Consider the following 17,266-nt stretch of genomic DNA (forward strand, 5'->3'; position numbering starts at 1 on the left):
GGGATGACATCATCTTTCTTTTGAGATGACGTACGTTTTCGACCCTTCTTGCCATCGCGTGGCAAAGTGGTGTCATCTTCCGACAAAACGTCCATTTCGTCTTGCGACAAAATGTCCATTTTGCCGTACTAGTGGGAGCGAAAAACGCTCTACCACTGAAACGATAATCACTCGGACACAATACACAAAAAAAAACTACTAACACAGAACACAAACTTAAAATTTAACTGTGGGCGAAAGAGAGAAACAAGAACAAAAACTTATCTGATAATCCTATACTACTACCACCGAGCGTTTAAACGGCAGCAGCGGAGCGACGCGCAGCGTGGATGATCTTCGATCAGCGTGTGCGGGTGGTCTTCGTTGGTGTGTACTTATGTGAGGGTCGGCACTCAGCTGAACACACGATGATAGATGAGCGGTGTAAATGCGGAGGCAGATGCTGACACTCGATGACGATGATCCGTGTGCAGGTATGCGTTACCACGCACCGATGGTGCGCAAAATGGTTGGCGAATTGGCAATCGTAAAAACAATTTTCCTTCCGATGATGCCGAAAACACACTTTCTTCTCAGAAAAAAACTCACTTTTAGTTAATTATTTAGCTGGGAACTCTAAGCGAGAAAAAACTGACAATTTAAATCAAGCGAATAGCGAGAAAACTTCCAAAATAGCGGAGCGCGAACTAAGTCGACCGTACTTCTTGCTAGGACGCAGTGGAATGAAGTGCATATTTTAGCGAAATGTGTTTTTCTTTTAAGCATGGTAACTGAACGGCAAAAGAAAAAATCATCACGCAAGCGTCGGCAGTACGATGAGAACATCGTGCGGCAGTGTATTTTGAACGTTAAAAATGGTAAACAAACCATTTACGGTGCTTCAAAATCCTTCGGTGTTCCGGAATCCACTATCAGGTTTCGCCTCAGTGACAAATGGAGCAAGAAGGCTCGGAAAGGTCCGCAAACAGTGATGTCGAAAGATGAAGAGGAAAAACTTGTGGTGTGGCTCAAAGAAATGCAGAGAAAGGGTTTTCCGGTCGTGAAGGAAACACTCTTTTCGAAGATCAAAACATTCTTTGATACTACATCGCGGCCAAATCCTTTTCCGAACAATGCTCCTGGTAAGTAGATCTAAGTTCATGGTGGCATATTTATTTAACAAAAATATTTGCAATTTTAGGGCGTAAATGGTTTAACAGTTTCCTCCAGCGACATAAATCTATTTCACTGCGAACGCCAGAAGCTGTTTCTACAGCCAGTGCTAATGTATCCGAGTGTAATATTCGGAGCTGGTTCACCAACGTGGATTCGTACTTAGAGGAACGAAACCAGTTCGATATTCTTCTCGATCCATCAAGGGTCTATAATGGTGACGAGACTTCTTTCTTCCTTCATCCCAAAACTAAAGCAGTACTAGCTGCTCGTGGGAGTCGTAATGTTTATGAAGTGGAACACGCCAGCAGTCACACGAACATAACTGTGATGTTCAGTTTTGCAGCGGATGGCTCTATTGTACCTCCGAATATCATCTTGCCAATGCAAAGGATTCGTGCTGACTTATTGCGGACATTCCCAGTGGACTGGGGCATTGGAAAAAGTGCCAAAGGATGAATGGATGGTCCTAATTTCGAGTTGTATATTCAGAAAGTTTTTTATCCCTTTCTTTTGAAAAAAAAGTGTAACATTCCCAGTAATCTATTTTGTTGATGGGCATTCATCCCACATGGCTGTAGATGTGGCTGACTTGTGCCTCGATTTAGGAATAATACTTATAGTATTGTATCCTAATACCACACGAATAACTCAGCCTGCTGACGTAGCCATCTTTAAACCTTTGAAGAATGCGTGGAAGGCAGCAGTATCTGAGTGGCATGATTCAAATAATGGAGAAATTCTCACGTTAAATTACTTCAGTACGGTTCTCCAGGAGGCGATGAAACGAGGAATCGTGAAAAACAGCATTATAAATGGATTTAAAGTGTGTGGGCTGTACCCCTTCAATCCAGACAGTATTGACTACAGCAAGTGCATTGCCAAGTCTGCTGTATCTGCTCCCAATCCAGAGGCATCATTGGTATGTCGAGAAGAAAGTGTACTGCCCAATAGTATTGTTGCTCCCACATCTTCAGAATCACAATTTCCTTCGTATGTTACGAATTCTGTGCTCATTCCTTTCAAAATCATTGAACTCGCCTTGAAGGACATTGGTGAAAAGCGTTTGCAAAAGTTTGTTAGAAACAATGATTTGACCGATGATGAGGTTGTCATCAAGAACATGTATGAAAAACTGTTGAAACCATTTCACTCGTCACCATTGCTTGCTGGTACGATTGATTTAGAAACCCAATCTTCAATACCTGTTTCGGATCAATCTGACGATAATCATCTAAGTCTCACGACTGAGCAAATTCAGGACTTTTCAGGTAACTCGTGATTTATTTTCATAAAAACAAGCATTGATCTTTTTTTTACATAACTTTATAGTTAATCTGCCAATTCTCGATGAGAGATCAGATGAGATTCAAGAATGCATCTCTTTGGAAGTGATAAGCGAATCAGAACCAGCTTTAAACAACGACCTCTGGAATACAGCGCTTGAATTATATACGGATAATTTAAGCAATACTGGATTAAGCGAATGTGTTAAAATCTTTCCTGTGTCACACGATATCACCATAAATTTAACTGATGCCATAGCAGGTAAATTTAAAGTTGTATGAATTAAAGATTTTGATGCATAAAATTATAAAATTTACAGATAACATTGCTACTTTTAGCAATACGTCCCTCAATGCCTTAGAATGCTCAGTAGAATCATCTAGCATTGGCACAGGTACACATGTTACTGAACAAGAGAAACACGTTTTGGTAGATATTTCTAACGAACAACGAGGTATGAAAAGGAAGATGAGCATTTCCACCTTCCTTGAATGTCCTGAAACTCCGAAAAGAAATCGTGTTCATCGAAATTACAAGCGCAAATTTTACCCTGTACTTACGGCAGGTGAACGCTTAGACGAGATTCGGCGAATCGAAGATGAGAAGATAAACACTGTTCAACAGAGGAAGGAAAAAGCTGAGAAGCGTGCTGAACGAAAAATTGAAACTGAAAAACTGAAAGCAGTAACTCTTGAGCAAAGGAAGAAAAAGGCTGAAGAAAAAGCTGAAGGTGAGAAACTGAAAGCAGTAACACGTGAACGTAGACGTCAGGAATCGGCCATAAGGAAACAGGAACGTGAAAATTTGCGACAGGAGAAGCGAGTAAAAACAGCTGCGATGAAGCGTAAAAAACGCGAAAAAACAAACGTGTTTAAAAACTTGAATCTTATCTGCTCGTAAATAATCTGCATTGTTTGTATTTTTAATCATTTGTTCCATACTTTCTTTTGAAATAGATAGAAACGTTAATTTGAAAACTTATTGGTTTTCATCTCACCATTTCATTAAATCCAATAAAATATATAAACTGCGAATTAGTTATGCTCATCTCTTTCTTCCTGACATTTTGGCGCTTCTGTTGCGTGTGTTTTATATGCATTGCATTGCTGTAAATTGAATGTTGAGCTTCCCCAGCTTCGCTAAGCAATCAGTAGTATGGGGAAGCCTTAATGCTCGCAACAAAGTATTCTTTGAGGCATTTTCTTCCATTATTACGTGAGATCTTTCGTCAACCAATTCATGAATATATATTTAATGTATGGCATGTACGATGGAACCCTGTTACCAATGATTTTGTGAAACTGTCCAACCAGTATAATTTATATATCATTTGAGAATCAAATCAACCCCATACGGTTTGATAATACAATGCATTCATATCCCTTATACACAAGTACCATATACGAAAGGTATTTTAAATGGTTGAACCATATATAACGCAACTATAGGAACAGCCATACGCAACTATAGTAACAAATACGTTCAGCTTGTCATAACTAATTTCAAGCTCCAATAGACTTTATTAAGTAGGTTAACGCTGTTAAATGATAGAAGAAGATCCACACTATCGGAAAATGATAAAACACTTCAGTATTATGCATTTTATTGTATCATAACTTAGTGAAATGAGAATTAATTGTGCTTAGCTCCCCCACTATTGGGTCACTTACCCTACGCATTTGTTGTGACACATCTCTTAAGATTTGGGTGGTTTAGCTTGCACCAATTCCGCCAGCCACGTATTGTGAAATTGGCAGACCTGTAAATCAATTTATTTTTAGATGTGTTGACAGAAGAAATACAAGAACCTATCGCAGATTTGCGAGTTCAAACAAATGTATTTTTAAATTTTATCTCGGAATAAATATTACAACAACGTAACTCACCATACATCGTGCACTCGTTCCAAAGGTGATACGTATTCCTCAACGAACGATATGTACATCTGACGCAAAACATTCAAAAATAAAACAGTCCCATCGCTTTCATCTACATTTTCTTTCAGAAATTCGATCGTTTCGTGTTTCATGATTTTAAACGTAGGACCAAACTTCATCTTGTCCTTAACATCTACGTCACCCATAGTGAAACAATGCTTGTCCTTGCTGTGGTTGAGTACTAGTTCTTTGAGGTGAGCTTTGGTCACAAATTGCCTAGTAAGTAGAAAACAAAAATAATGTTTAAATTACCGATACTTGTTTATCGTTTTATAAAATAAATATTTACCGATTTGCTTGTCCGAATTTATCAACTTATTTCGGAATTTGTTGACTGCATGTACCATGTCTTGAACATTGAATGGTGTGTGAGCTTCATTATGCAACCTGAACCACGGGCCCCAAGGTGAAATAATAGGTTCTGTTTCCAGCCCGGAACGTGCTTTCATGGCCTTCATTAGTCGTGGATTGCCGTCATATGCATGTGCAACAACAATGATGCCTTCGTTTCTTAGTTTTGTCTCCTTATATTGCCACCGGTTCAGTACATCTTTAGACTCCAATTTGTTATCTGAGCAAACGTGGTATAATACATAGGGTGCTGCATCTTTCACTAATGACAGAGCTAGCTGGACATATGCATGATTTCCTTGCGGGTAATTTTTGACGTAGGACTACATCTTTAAATTCAATCCTGGGGCCCCATTCAAAAAATCTAAATTCAGATATGTAACGAAAAATCCCTAACACGGACATGAGCAAACACACCGCTCGGTTTACCGCTTGCTATTTCACCAATGAATGGCGATTACTTCACGACATGGAGGAGCACTACACCAGCCGGTTGAACACAGTTTTCCATGAATATGTATTGCGCATTGAGTCGGAGGCAAAGCGGGATCCATCGTCTTTTTGGACCTACGTGAAGAAACTTAAGGGGGTATTCCCAATCTTTTGCCTTTTTTCGGCCTGTTTTTCAATTAATTTTTTTTCAAGGAAAATGAATAGTAATGCGCATAACTCTTTGGGATTATTGTTTATTGAACATTAAAGTTTACAAATAAATTTTTTTCGACATAAAAAAGACATTATTGACGTCACAAAATGGCGGCAAACAGACCCCTGTTCGCCGCAAACGCCTGGACGGGCGAAGACTTTTCTCTGGAACGGCTTCATCTGAAACAGATTTCGTGATGAAATAATAATCTGCATAAGATTCTCTGGAGCTTCTCCCGTTGGCAGCAAAAAATCTAGCAAATTAACAAAATGGCGGCCATATGAAAAAACAGGCGATTTTTAGCCCGCTTTTTTGCAACTTTAAGGTGCTTCAAACAATGTTAAATGTTAATATTTTTGGCTGAAAGTGGGAGAAGCTCCAAAGAATTTAATAAGGAACAAAATGCGCAAAGATTCAAGTCAATATCTCTTATAGTTTCTGAGAAAAATCTTCGCCCGATAAAAAAAATGTGGTTTCGAGAAAAACGCGTTTAAAGTTTTGACTTTAGTTAAAACCATTTGGGGGTTCTTACCATTAGTCAGCTATGCCTGGACACCGAATTCGCTGATCGGAAAACGGCTTGGGGGGATGAAAGTATATAGTCTAAAGTACAAAAAAACGTGAAAAAAAAAAATTTGATTTTTTGAAAAAAAAGATCGGGAATACCCCCTTAATGTAACAAAATGCTGCGCAATATCTTTTAGCCGTTCACGCGATCCCTTACGACATGACTATAGAATAGGACTCAGTAGTTTACTCTTCGTTTCTTCAGTTAAGGATTCGGGTGTTATCATCGACTCTAAAGTCAGCTTCAATGAGTACATCTCCATGATAACTGCGAAAGCATTCGCCACATTAGGTTTCTTGAAACGAAACACAAACGCATTCCAAGACATCTACGTGCTGAAATCACTATACTGTGCTCTCGTCCGCAGTCTTCTAGAGTATGCTGTTGTTGTGTGGGCACCCTTTCACGCTATTCAAGCTAACAGAATCGAAGCCATTCAGCGAAACTTCGTAAGATACGCTTTACGTGTTCTGCCCTGGAACGATTCGGTAAATTTGCCGCCTTACGAAGAACGGTGCAGGCTGATTGACCTGGACACGTTGGCAGCAAGAAGGAAACTACTTCAGCGACTCTTCGTGTTTGGATTGCTTAACGGTGACGTGGATTGCAACTCTCTTGTGAGCCAAATCTACATCAATGCTCCTCAAAGAGTTCTACGTACTTACACGCTTCTGTGGCAACCTACCCATCGGACCAACTATGGATTCAACGAACCGTGGACGTTGTGCTGTCGTGTGTTTAATGGAACGTTTGATGTATATGATTTTAACATTAGTAAGTCTACTTACAGACATAGAATTCGTCACCTAGCCTAGAAAATATCTATACAACATTACGTTTAAGATTTAATAAAATAAATAAAATAATAAAAACGTTTGCCAAATCGTTTTCTTCGTCATTTATACTTTCGAGCAACGGACGGATAAGCGTCGGACACGGCGCATCCCAAGTAACAACTTTGGTTTTATGAGGGTTCTGTAGATCATGATTTAGACTTGTAGCATGCTTTAAAACCACTATAAAACTTACAATGTTACTTGGGATGAGTGGAACAGCATGCATCGCACCAATACGAAGACGACGACGAATGCACCCACATCCAGCGGAGGAAAGGCTTCCCGCAATAGGCAGCATGACTGGGCACTGTCATTCGGTCGGCATCGACTTGCACTGGTGTGAAAAGTCATGTAGCACTAGTTGTTCTTTCACATCAATCCAATTCAATGCTGGTCGGAGCATGTCTTGGTCTGGTGTGAATGCTGCCATATACTTGCAACTAGGAAGGTTCTAACGAAAAATACTCCAAAAGGAAGGGGCCTAATAAGCTATTCTGCAAGTTTTATACTGACTGTAATTCAGTGAACGTGATCAGTTGCAATTCCATTAGCTGTGGGAACAGTCGTCACAACTAGTTTGAAAGACCCAGAAAGTGGACGCGGACATCGGAATGAGAAGCATTACCAACGGCAACGACATCCTTCGAACGTTACACAGCTGAGTTTGACTACAATGATCACCTGCGTAATGCTGCTACCAGGAAAGCCATCTGAGCACGCTGTCTCTTTTTTTTTAAACGGGGGGGGAATCTGCTCCCAGACACCTGAGAAGATAACTCAGGGTGTGGGGATGGGAGAAGTAGCGCTCCCGACCCACTAAACCTTACCCTGTGCTCTTGGCCCTTGCCCTCCCCGGAACCGCCCGAAAGCATTACATCATGGGAGGGGGCCGGTTGCGCTATGGCGCATCACATCAGTGGTGTGTCACAGACGTGACACTCGCTATTGCACAGTGAGCAGCTGTGCAGGGCGTTCCTCTTATCGTTCGCTGTTAATTGTTCGCCTGAGTTCTAGAGCAGACGTGATAGCCAGCCAACTGTCCACGGCAGGACAGGACAGATGTGACCATTTACCAGCTGCGTGTGCTGCAACTTGGTCAGAGTCGTCTAAACTCTAAGAACCCGGTGTCACTCCTGCCTTTGCACAACATGGCTTATCGACCTCCTGGGACGAGCTGGATGGGGCTCCAGCGTCCTTACTCTGCTGTAGTTCGTTTATCCGCAATATCTCTCCCTTAGGTTCGATGATTAACGTTTCCAGGGCACACCACGAGGAGGCGAACTACTTCATGCTCCAGCACGCTGTCTCTGGAGATACCCAAGTACACCAGTGGAAAAAAATTGACGAAGTCGTTCGATTCGTTCTTGCTAAGTATAACATAAAAATAAAAACATTCAATTGGAATCAATCAACACAGATCCACAGCATTTGATAAATAGTTGGAAAAATAATTCAAACAAATGTATACCGTTCTTTGTAGGATGATTGGATTCTTTCTAACACTTCCGTTTCAAATGAATCTATTGACTCGGATTTCGAATTGTTCGTTTTGCTGGATGGCATGAATAGATCCAAGCCTGCATCACGAATGGTGTTGGCCAGCTTCAGAGTTAGTTTTTTCTCCCCTCTAAGAAAAGTAAATTTTTCCGGTTTTTCTGCGTAAATCCCGTATATTTCACGCATTTTATCCGAGCCGATGTTCACGCATGCTCTCATATCGACCTCTATTGCACCCAGATCTTCGTTCGTGATGTCACCAAGCATAGCGCTAGCTGCGCATCCTTGGAACTCAAGAATGCGCTGGACATTGAGAGGAACAACTCCTATTGATAATTGTAATCTCTCCCAGAAACACTGGTATATTTCCTGCAGATGATCAATATGTTCTTAATTTAACTAGTTTCATTACAAGTTATTTTTATCAAAGAACCAACTGTTCAAATTTCTATAAATATTAGAATAATAATTAAGGGGATTATTTTCCTCTCGTGTGAAATCCATTTTAGATTAAACGAATGTCAAACGTACACTTAAAACCAAAAATAGTCAAAGACAAAAAAAACTAAGTATGACATTCAAAAATATAAAAAATATTTAATATTGCCACCATCGGTATTGATGCTTATACTTGGAGCTGGCCTTACCCTAGGGTGCAACAGTTCAAGGACCGTCCAAACATGTCAATTCGAGATGTCGCTAAAAAGTCCAAGGTGTCAGTTGGTTTTGTGCAGAAAATCGTGAAACGTGCTGGGTTATATGTTTAAAAGGTGCAAACAGTCCCAAACCGGAATGAAAAGCAAAACATCACTGCGGAAACCCGCGCTCGGAAACTTTACACGAAGTTGTTCACCAAATCGTGTTGCATCGTGATGGATGACGAAACTTGCGTCAAGGCCGACTTCCGTCCACTTCCAGGGCAAGAATATTTCGTGGCCAAGTCTATGTTTGATGTTCCGGAGGATGTTCGAAAGAAGAAATTATCGAAAATTGCAAAGAAGTTCCTGATCTGACAAGCGCTCTTTTCATCACTTCCGGAACAATCAACGGTGCGATTTATACGGAAGAGTGCCTTTAAGAAGCGTCTCTTGCCAGGAAAAAGGATCAACTCTGTCTTTGCCTGATCTAGCATCCTGCCACTACGCTTGAAACGTGTTGGAGTGGTACCGAGCCAACGGTGTCAATTTTGTGCCAAAAAATATGAACCCACCAAATTCACTGGAAATTCGCCCAATTGAAAATTCTGGGTATTTAAGAAGACGGCATTCGGGATGGGACACCAAATTAAATAACACAAAGTGTGTTAATTATAACTCATTATTAGTTTTTCATTCAATGGAAATTTCAAGAAAATCCGATAATCGGTTTAGTTTTGGTGAGTAAATATGGGTGTGCCATTTTTATCGAATACACCCTTTATTCAGAATTTGCAGTGTTTTACCGTATGCACAGATTATGTAAGGTGGTCATCAGAAGAATTTAAAATAAATTGTTAAATTTATGTTGGCAAACTTTTAACCAAGTAAGTGCCTTCCAATGTACTTAGGATAGAAAATCATCTTGTGGAGGTTTGACACATAAATATGAATTCTGGAGAACTTCCATTTGTTTTACATGTAACCTATACTTTGTTCTCAATTTTAGTTACCCGTAAAAAAATATCCAAATCGGATCTCATAGTCACATTCATCAACAGGAAGAATTGTCTTATTTCAAATCTCAGTTCGGCCGAGTCTGATAACTGTCTACAAGAAGATATAGTATTAAAATTTTTGTTGCTTAAATCACCACTTACAAGTGAAAATTATTCCAGTCCTATTTTCTGGACTATATTAAAGTATTCGACAGCACTGCATCGTTTACAAGTTCCTAGCAGCCTTTAAATCATTATGGTGAGGTTTCCATCCGAAAATATTAGCTACACGAATATAAGCATCTTTCGGTCCTAAGCTGAGGTATGAACAACAACCACAGATAAGCACCATCATGATGCAGCCGGATCAGCTTTACCCAACTCATTTAGCTTTCACCAACATGATGTTAGTTACCTATGTTTTCTGGTTTGTAGGCCGATTTACCTTGAAACATTGAGACGAAAATTGGTAGGGCAACTGGATTTTGTGCTTCTGGTTATTTATGTTTTCCTATTATAAAATTCTGCATGCTTGACAAAATTGATTTTTTACAAACAGTAACAGCCTGTTGCATATAGGACAGATTTGTAAATATCAGTAGCTTCTGTATGATCCCGTTTTAAGTAGACATCCAGTTGAACAAAAAATTTGCATACTGGCTAGGGAACGGCTTGTACAGCTTAATTCGCACATTCAACCTAGCCCTACTACATCTCGTCCCATGGCTGCTGTGCTGGTACAATAGAACTTTATACATACAGATATGGCACGCTCTCTACCACCTCCCATTGTCAAACACGACCTACACATAGTTGTTATTGTTATGATTATGTGCTCTACTGCTGACTCGACCGGAATCGTCCTGCGACGGCTTCCCTCTTATTCTCCCACTTTCAAGTGGGGCTGAGGTGAGGTGAAAGTTTTTACTTACCGAGACATGTTTTGCATCTGGTTTTGCTACTGCTGCAGAATTTAACATTTTCAGGGGTAATATCCATTATGAAAGTCTCGGGTTTACTCTGAAAGATGCAATTGCTCTACTTGTGCAGTCAACGGGGTCCAATTTGCGGATGACGATGGCAGGAGATAATTAATAAAGAGGTTAGTAAACTTTTGCTAAACCTACGGCAAACTTTGATCGGCAATCCAATGTGACTAAGCATCGACGGTACATTTGTGTATGAGAAACATGAGAAATAAATAAAAAAAAAAATTAGGAATAAACAGAGCAGTTAGAGTCACTCTTTAGGATGAAACTCGTCATTCAGAAACTTTATCCGAGTGGTGTGTTCGAAAAGTTAGTCGTTTTAAACTAGATTGGTGAATGGATGGACGGATTGAATATTATGAAGCTAATCATAATGAACAGAAGGCAGAATTCAACTGGCTGGAAAATTTCAATATCCGTCATCGTGCTCCGCAGTACTTCTATAAACTTCACCAGGGCATAGTGTGGACCCGATTTACTAGAAAATATATCTTTTGATCATTTTTAGGATGCTGTGCACCATAAGGAAACAATGCGAAAAGCCTCTAAGCATGCCAATGGACGACTTTTCTTCATGGTTTCTCATGACTAAACAATCTGTATATTGGTAATTTTGTATTAAATTATAAGAGTTTTACCATCGTTTAGTGATCGTGATTTATATGCTTTAAAAATTACATGCAATTTTTTTTTTGTTCAAAATGACGGATTAAACATTTTTTTTCTAAGATCTAAGGCATGGAGCACAAAAATCATTACTAGGAAATATTTAAAGATTCTGGGCCTATGAAAATATTGGAAATGCTAGGTGTTAACCAATCATACACCAAACAGTACATTATAATACAATTATAACGAAAGCAAATACGGGAAACGCTCCAGTATTGGCCATGTTCCTATTTTGGCCATCTTTTTAAGATATTTTAGATGTTAAGTTGCTTTCAGTTTATTGGTACAAACCATATTCATCGGTGTCATGTCATAAACATGCCGAGCACAAAATGGACGTAATTCAATCGGTTTTCTGTGGTGTGGCCAAAATAGGAACCTATATTAAATTATTATATATTACATACGTAAGACCTATTCTGGAATACTGAAACCTAGTATGGAATCCGTACATTGCCATACACGAGGAACGGATAGAATCCGCTCAAAGAAATTTATTTTATATGCCCTTCGCAAATTGAATTGGACAGCATCTCCTCTTCCATCATATGAAGCACGCTGAATGCTCATCAACTTACAAACACTCAAAGAACGCCGCGAATTTGCAATGCTTTTCTTCATCAATGACATTATTTCACATTTCATAGAATCATCAGAAATACTTTCAAAATTAAACTTCTACACATCCTGTCGGCATCTAAGAACACGCAAATTATTATCAGTAAAATCTTACAGAACACATTACGCAAAAAATGGCCCCTTAAATCAAATGATGCGACAGTATAATCTACACTGTGAAGTGATTAGCATCACTGTGTCAAAACAATAAATTAGAACCCGACTTAAACATAATAGAAATAATGCATAGTATGTAAGTAAAACATTGTAACCATTGTATGTAGTCTTCTTTTGCTTGACGAAATAAATATTTAAAGAAATAAAAATAAATTGAAAAAGAACTCGTTACTTGTTTTCAAAATTACATGTCCTGGCTTCTATTCATTTGTTTTCTAATGTTTTTATACTCGAGCAGAAACGAATATCTCCATATATGTCTGACGCAACACCAAAAAATAATACCCACAATATCATTCCAACACCAAAATAAGCTAATGCAGTACCAAAACGGTACCACACAGGTATTCTGTTGGTATCCAAATATAATTTTGTGTTATTTCGAAAGAATTTTGCAAGTAATTTTTTGGTGTTATTCTTTGGTATTTTGATGTTTTCTCCTGCTCGGGTACCATTTGAAAGGACATTTCTTCAATTTTTCATTAATACATTGTTCACGCCTTTTTAGTCATTGCCCTCTTAAATCCGGATTATTATTTTTATCAAAATTTTCCAGAGTACAGTACAGTTGGAGTTCAATCAGTTTTAACTTGCCAAAACGGCTTGTCTACCAACTCGACAAAAATTGACAATCCTAAAATTAAACTAACAATCGTACCAACCACCATGTGACATGACTAATTGAAACATAAGTAAAGGGAAGTTATATCCTTTCCATCAAGATAAAAAGTAGAAGGGTCTGTGTCTAGGGGAACGAACGCAAGCTTGACTTAGGACCGCTAGTGAACGGAACAACTATGTTCACAGGCGTGCGCAAGGGGGGGCCAGGGGGGGCCATGGCCCCCCCAAATGATTTGTGTTTCATACCTTATGCGCCCTCCTGATGCTCCTCATGCTAGACCTTTACTGTTAACGCCCTCTTATTGTTTTCATACACATTATAAAAAAATCAAAAGTCCATAAACATAACATACACCTTTCTTGTGATGTATCAGCAAGGTGAACAAAAAAAATCTAAGTTCTCTGAGACAGCCGCCGTAGGCAATCATGAAGTGTTTAACAAAATTGTAAGATTAGTTTAAATGCCTCCACACAAAACGATCTTTAAAAACTTGATTTATTTTCTAATTGTTAAGCAAAAGCAAATTCGACGGAGGAATTAAAAAAGATGATTTTATTTTTAAATTACAACAAGCAGCCTAGCGCCCCCTCTAGGAGTATCTAATTTAAATTTAATTTGTTTTTACTTCGATGATACTCATGTCATAAAACAGCAAGGCGTTTGGAAAATAAGGAATTTGAAAGTGTGATTCAACAGGAGGGCACCAGGGGTATTTGATTAAATTTTATATATTTTTTTACTTTGATGACATTCATGCTTCTGGATGCTGTTAGAATGTTTAATAAATATAGAATAGTTTGTTTGCGCTAGGGGTCTTTAGTTGAGTTTGATTTTATTTTTTAATTTTTGTTTCCTGAAATTGGAATTGTTGGTTTGTATCAGGGGGCGGTAGGGGTCTTTAATTGAATTTAATTTTTTGTGTTTATTTTGATGATGAGCATGCTCGTGGAGGGCGTTTGAAAAATGGGGAAATTGGATGTGTGATTTCAACTATCTCTGCTGTAACAGAGGGCGCTAGGGGTCTTTAATTGAATTTGATTTTAAATATTATTTTTTCTTCTATATTTTTTTTCTGGAAGGCGTTTTGATTTTTTCATAAAATATAAATGGTTTGCATTATGGGACGCTAAGAGTATTTATTTTTGTTTCTTTTTAATGATACTAATGCAAATTGAAGACGTTTGTGATGTTTGAGAAAATTTGAATTTTTGCTTTTAATTTCCTTGAAGCAGAAGGGGCGCTAGGGGTCTTTAGTTGAGTTTGATTTTAATTTTTTAATTTTTGTTTCCTGAAATTGGAATTGTTGGTTTGTATCAGGGGGCGGTAGGGGTCTTTAATTGAATTTAATTTTGTGTTTATTTTGATGATGAGCATGCTCGTGGAGGGCGTTTGAAAAATGGGGAAATTGGATGTGTGATTTCAACTATCTCTGCTGTAACAGAGGGCGCTAGGGGTCTTTAATTGAATTTGATTTTAAATATTATTTTTTCTTCTATATTTTTTTTCTGGAAGGCGTTTTGATTTTTTCATAAAATATAAATGGTTTGCATTATGGGACGCTAAGAGTATTTATTTTTGTTTCTTTTTAATGATACTAATGCAAATTGAAGACGTTTGTGATGTTTGAGAAAATTTGAATTTTTGCTTTTAATTTCCTTGAAGCAGAAGGGGCGCTAGGGGTCTTTAGTTGAGTTTGATTTTAATTTTTTAATTTTTGTTTCCTGAAATTGGAATTGTTGGTTTGTATCAGGGGGCGGTAGGGGTCTTTAATTGAATTTAATTTTTTGTGTTTATTTTGATGATGAGCATGCTCGTGGAGGGCGTTTGAAAAATGGGGAAATTGGATGTGTGATTTCAACTATCTCTGCTGTAACAGAGGGCGCTAGGGGTCTTTAATTGAATTTGATTTTAAATATTTTTTTTCTTCTATATTTTTTTTCTGGAAGGCGTTTTGATTTTTTCATTAAATATAAATGGTTTGCATTATGGGACGCTAAGAGTATTTATTTTTGTTTCTTTTTAATGATACTAATGCAAATTGAAGACGTTTGTGATGTTTGAGAAAATTTGAATTTTTGCTTTTAATTTCCTTGAAGCAGAAGGGGCGCTAGGGGTCTTTAGTTGAGTTTGATATTAATTTTTTAATTTTTGTTTCCTGAAATTGGAATTGTTGGTTTGTATCAGGGGGCGGTAGGGGTCTTTAATTGAATTTAATTTTGTGTTTATTTTGATGATGAGCATGCTCGTGGAGGGCGTTTGAAAAATGGGGAAATTGGATGTGTGATTTCAACTATCTCTGCTGTAACAGAGGGCGCTAGGGGTCTTTAATTGAATTTGATTTTAAATAAAATTATTGAAAATTTATAGTACAAATTAAGCTCCGAGCTGGTGTATAGGAGGAGGGAAACCTTCAATGAAAATTAGTGGTGGAAAATTTACACCCTTCTGGTGACGGAGGGGCAAGCTTAATTGCAGAAAATTGGTGAAAAATAACTAAGTGTTGGTGGAACGGCAAGCTGTATTGAAAATATTGGAGGAAAATTCGAACCGTTTTTGTAAATGGAGAATTGTGCAAGCTTTATTGAAAATTTATAGTACAAATTTAGCTCCTAGCTGGTATATGGGGGAAGGAAAACCTTCAATGAAAATTAGTGGTGGAAAATTTACACCCTTCTGGTGATGGAGGGGGCAAGCTTAATTGCAGAAAATTGGTGAAAAATAACTAAGTGTTGGTGGAAGGGCAAGCTGTATTGAAAATATTGGAGGAAAATTTGAACCGTTTTTGTAAATGGAGAATTGTGCAAGCTTTATTGAAAATTTGTAGTACAAATTTAGCTCCTAGCTGGTGTATAGGAGGAGGGGAACCTTCAATGAAAATTAGTGGTGGAAAATTTACACCCTTCTGGTGATGGAGGGACAAGTTTTTCTGAAAATTTATGGTGGAAAATTTACAGCGTTCTGGTCAATGGAGGGGCAAGCGTTTTGTTTTGGAAAATTGTGGTGTGAAATTTGCACCGTTAAAGTGAATAGACGGGGTTTAACTAAAAATTCCTGATGTAAAATTTGATAGTACTGTTGAATAGAACTGCAATGTGTATTGAAAATTTATACACAGTACAAAAAATATTATAATATCAGCCTGCGGTTGAAAGTCTCTTAAATAAACAAAATAAATCAATCAATCACTTCAGTATCACATCAAAGTGGATGCACTTCAATCTGTCGATAATATGGTGTTAAATTACTTGCCAAAAAGGACAAAATTATCATTAATACAGTGCATGAACTGACATTACGCTGCTTTTACTGCATTTGTTTATTTTTGTGACCATACAAATTTCATGGGGTTTTTGACATGATTGAAGTGCATCCTCTTGGATGTTATATTAAAATTTATTTTTTGCTGTGTAGTGTTAAATTTGCGACGTTCTGATGAATGGAGGGGCAATATTAACATTTATGGCATTATTAACATATTAACAAATGGCCTATTAAGACAAGCTTTATCGAAGATTTCTGACTGGAAATTTGCCTCATGCTGATGAACGGCGAGGAATAAAAATATTATAAATAAATATTTCTCGTGGAACAATCGCACTGAAATGGTCCATGGATGTCTAGTTTTCAGAAAATTTCTGCTGTGAAAATAGCACCGCATCGGAGCATTTTGGGAGGAGGTTAGTTTCATAGCAAATAACGGGTGCAAAAATTGGTATGAAAAAGACAAATCTCGCGTCACTTTTCAAATAGACCAATGTAACAAATGTAAACAAATCGAGTTAAGCTATACAAACTATTACTCTTCTATCATTGTATGTGATACAAAAACATCCATCCAAATTTACTTTCATTCATTTGAGATAATCATTGATCAAAAATTGTCCAATGTACTGTTTGAAATGATGGTTACTTGATTGTTACTTCGGTCATTCGGACTGCCTAACATGATTGGTGCTCATTTTCCAAAGGCGGGGCCAATCTAAAGTTAGGTACTATACTCTGAAATCTGTGAAAGGGAATCTAGTATCATGTAGACAAAACGTCCAATGTAACACTCATTGATTATGTCAGTGAGAAAAATCGTCCAATGTAACATGTCCGATGTACAACTTGACTTGCCAAAACGTCCTATGTGGTTTTTTCTATGTTGTAGCATGAAATTCAAAGTAAAATTGTGATTTTACCGTTTCTTCTGAATTTTCAACGTTCTTATACACTGACTACATTAAAAATAGTATTGCAAAACGTATTGTTTTTAAACAGTTAAAATAATAATCTGTCGAA

The 17,266-nt window shown here is 37.9% G+C and overlaps 1 pseudogene; it reads left to right on the forward strand.

The window, feature by feature from the left end:
* Positions 1-763: 763 nt before the first annotated feature.
* The window catches only part of LOC135704939 (uncharacterized), a 39,665-nt pseudogene continuing 23,162 nt past the window's right edge, over positions 764-17,266 (forward strand).

This window comes from Ochlerotatus camptorhynchus, unplaced genomic scaffold (genome assembly GCF_037179485.1).
Source record: "Ochlerotatus camptorhynchus isolate MF236.1 unplaced genomic scaffold, CSIRO-AGI_Acam_v1.1 ptg000251l, whole genome shotgun sequence".
Lineage (NCBI taxonomy): Eukaryota > Metazoa > Arthropoda > Insecta > Diptera > Culicidae > Ochlerotatus > Ochlerotatus camptorhynchus.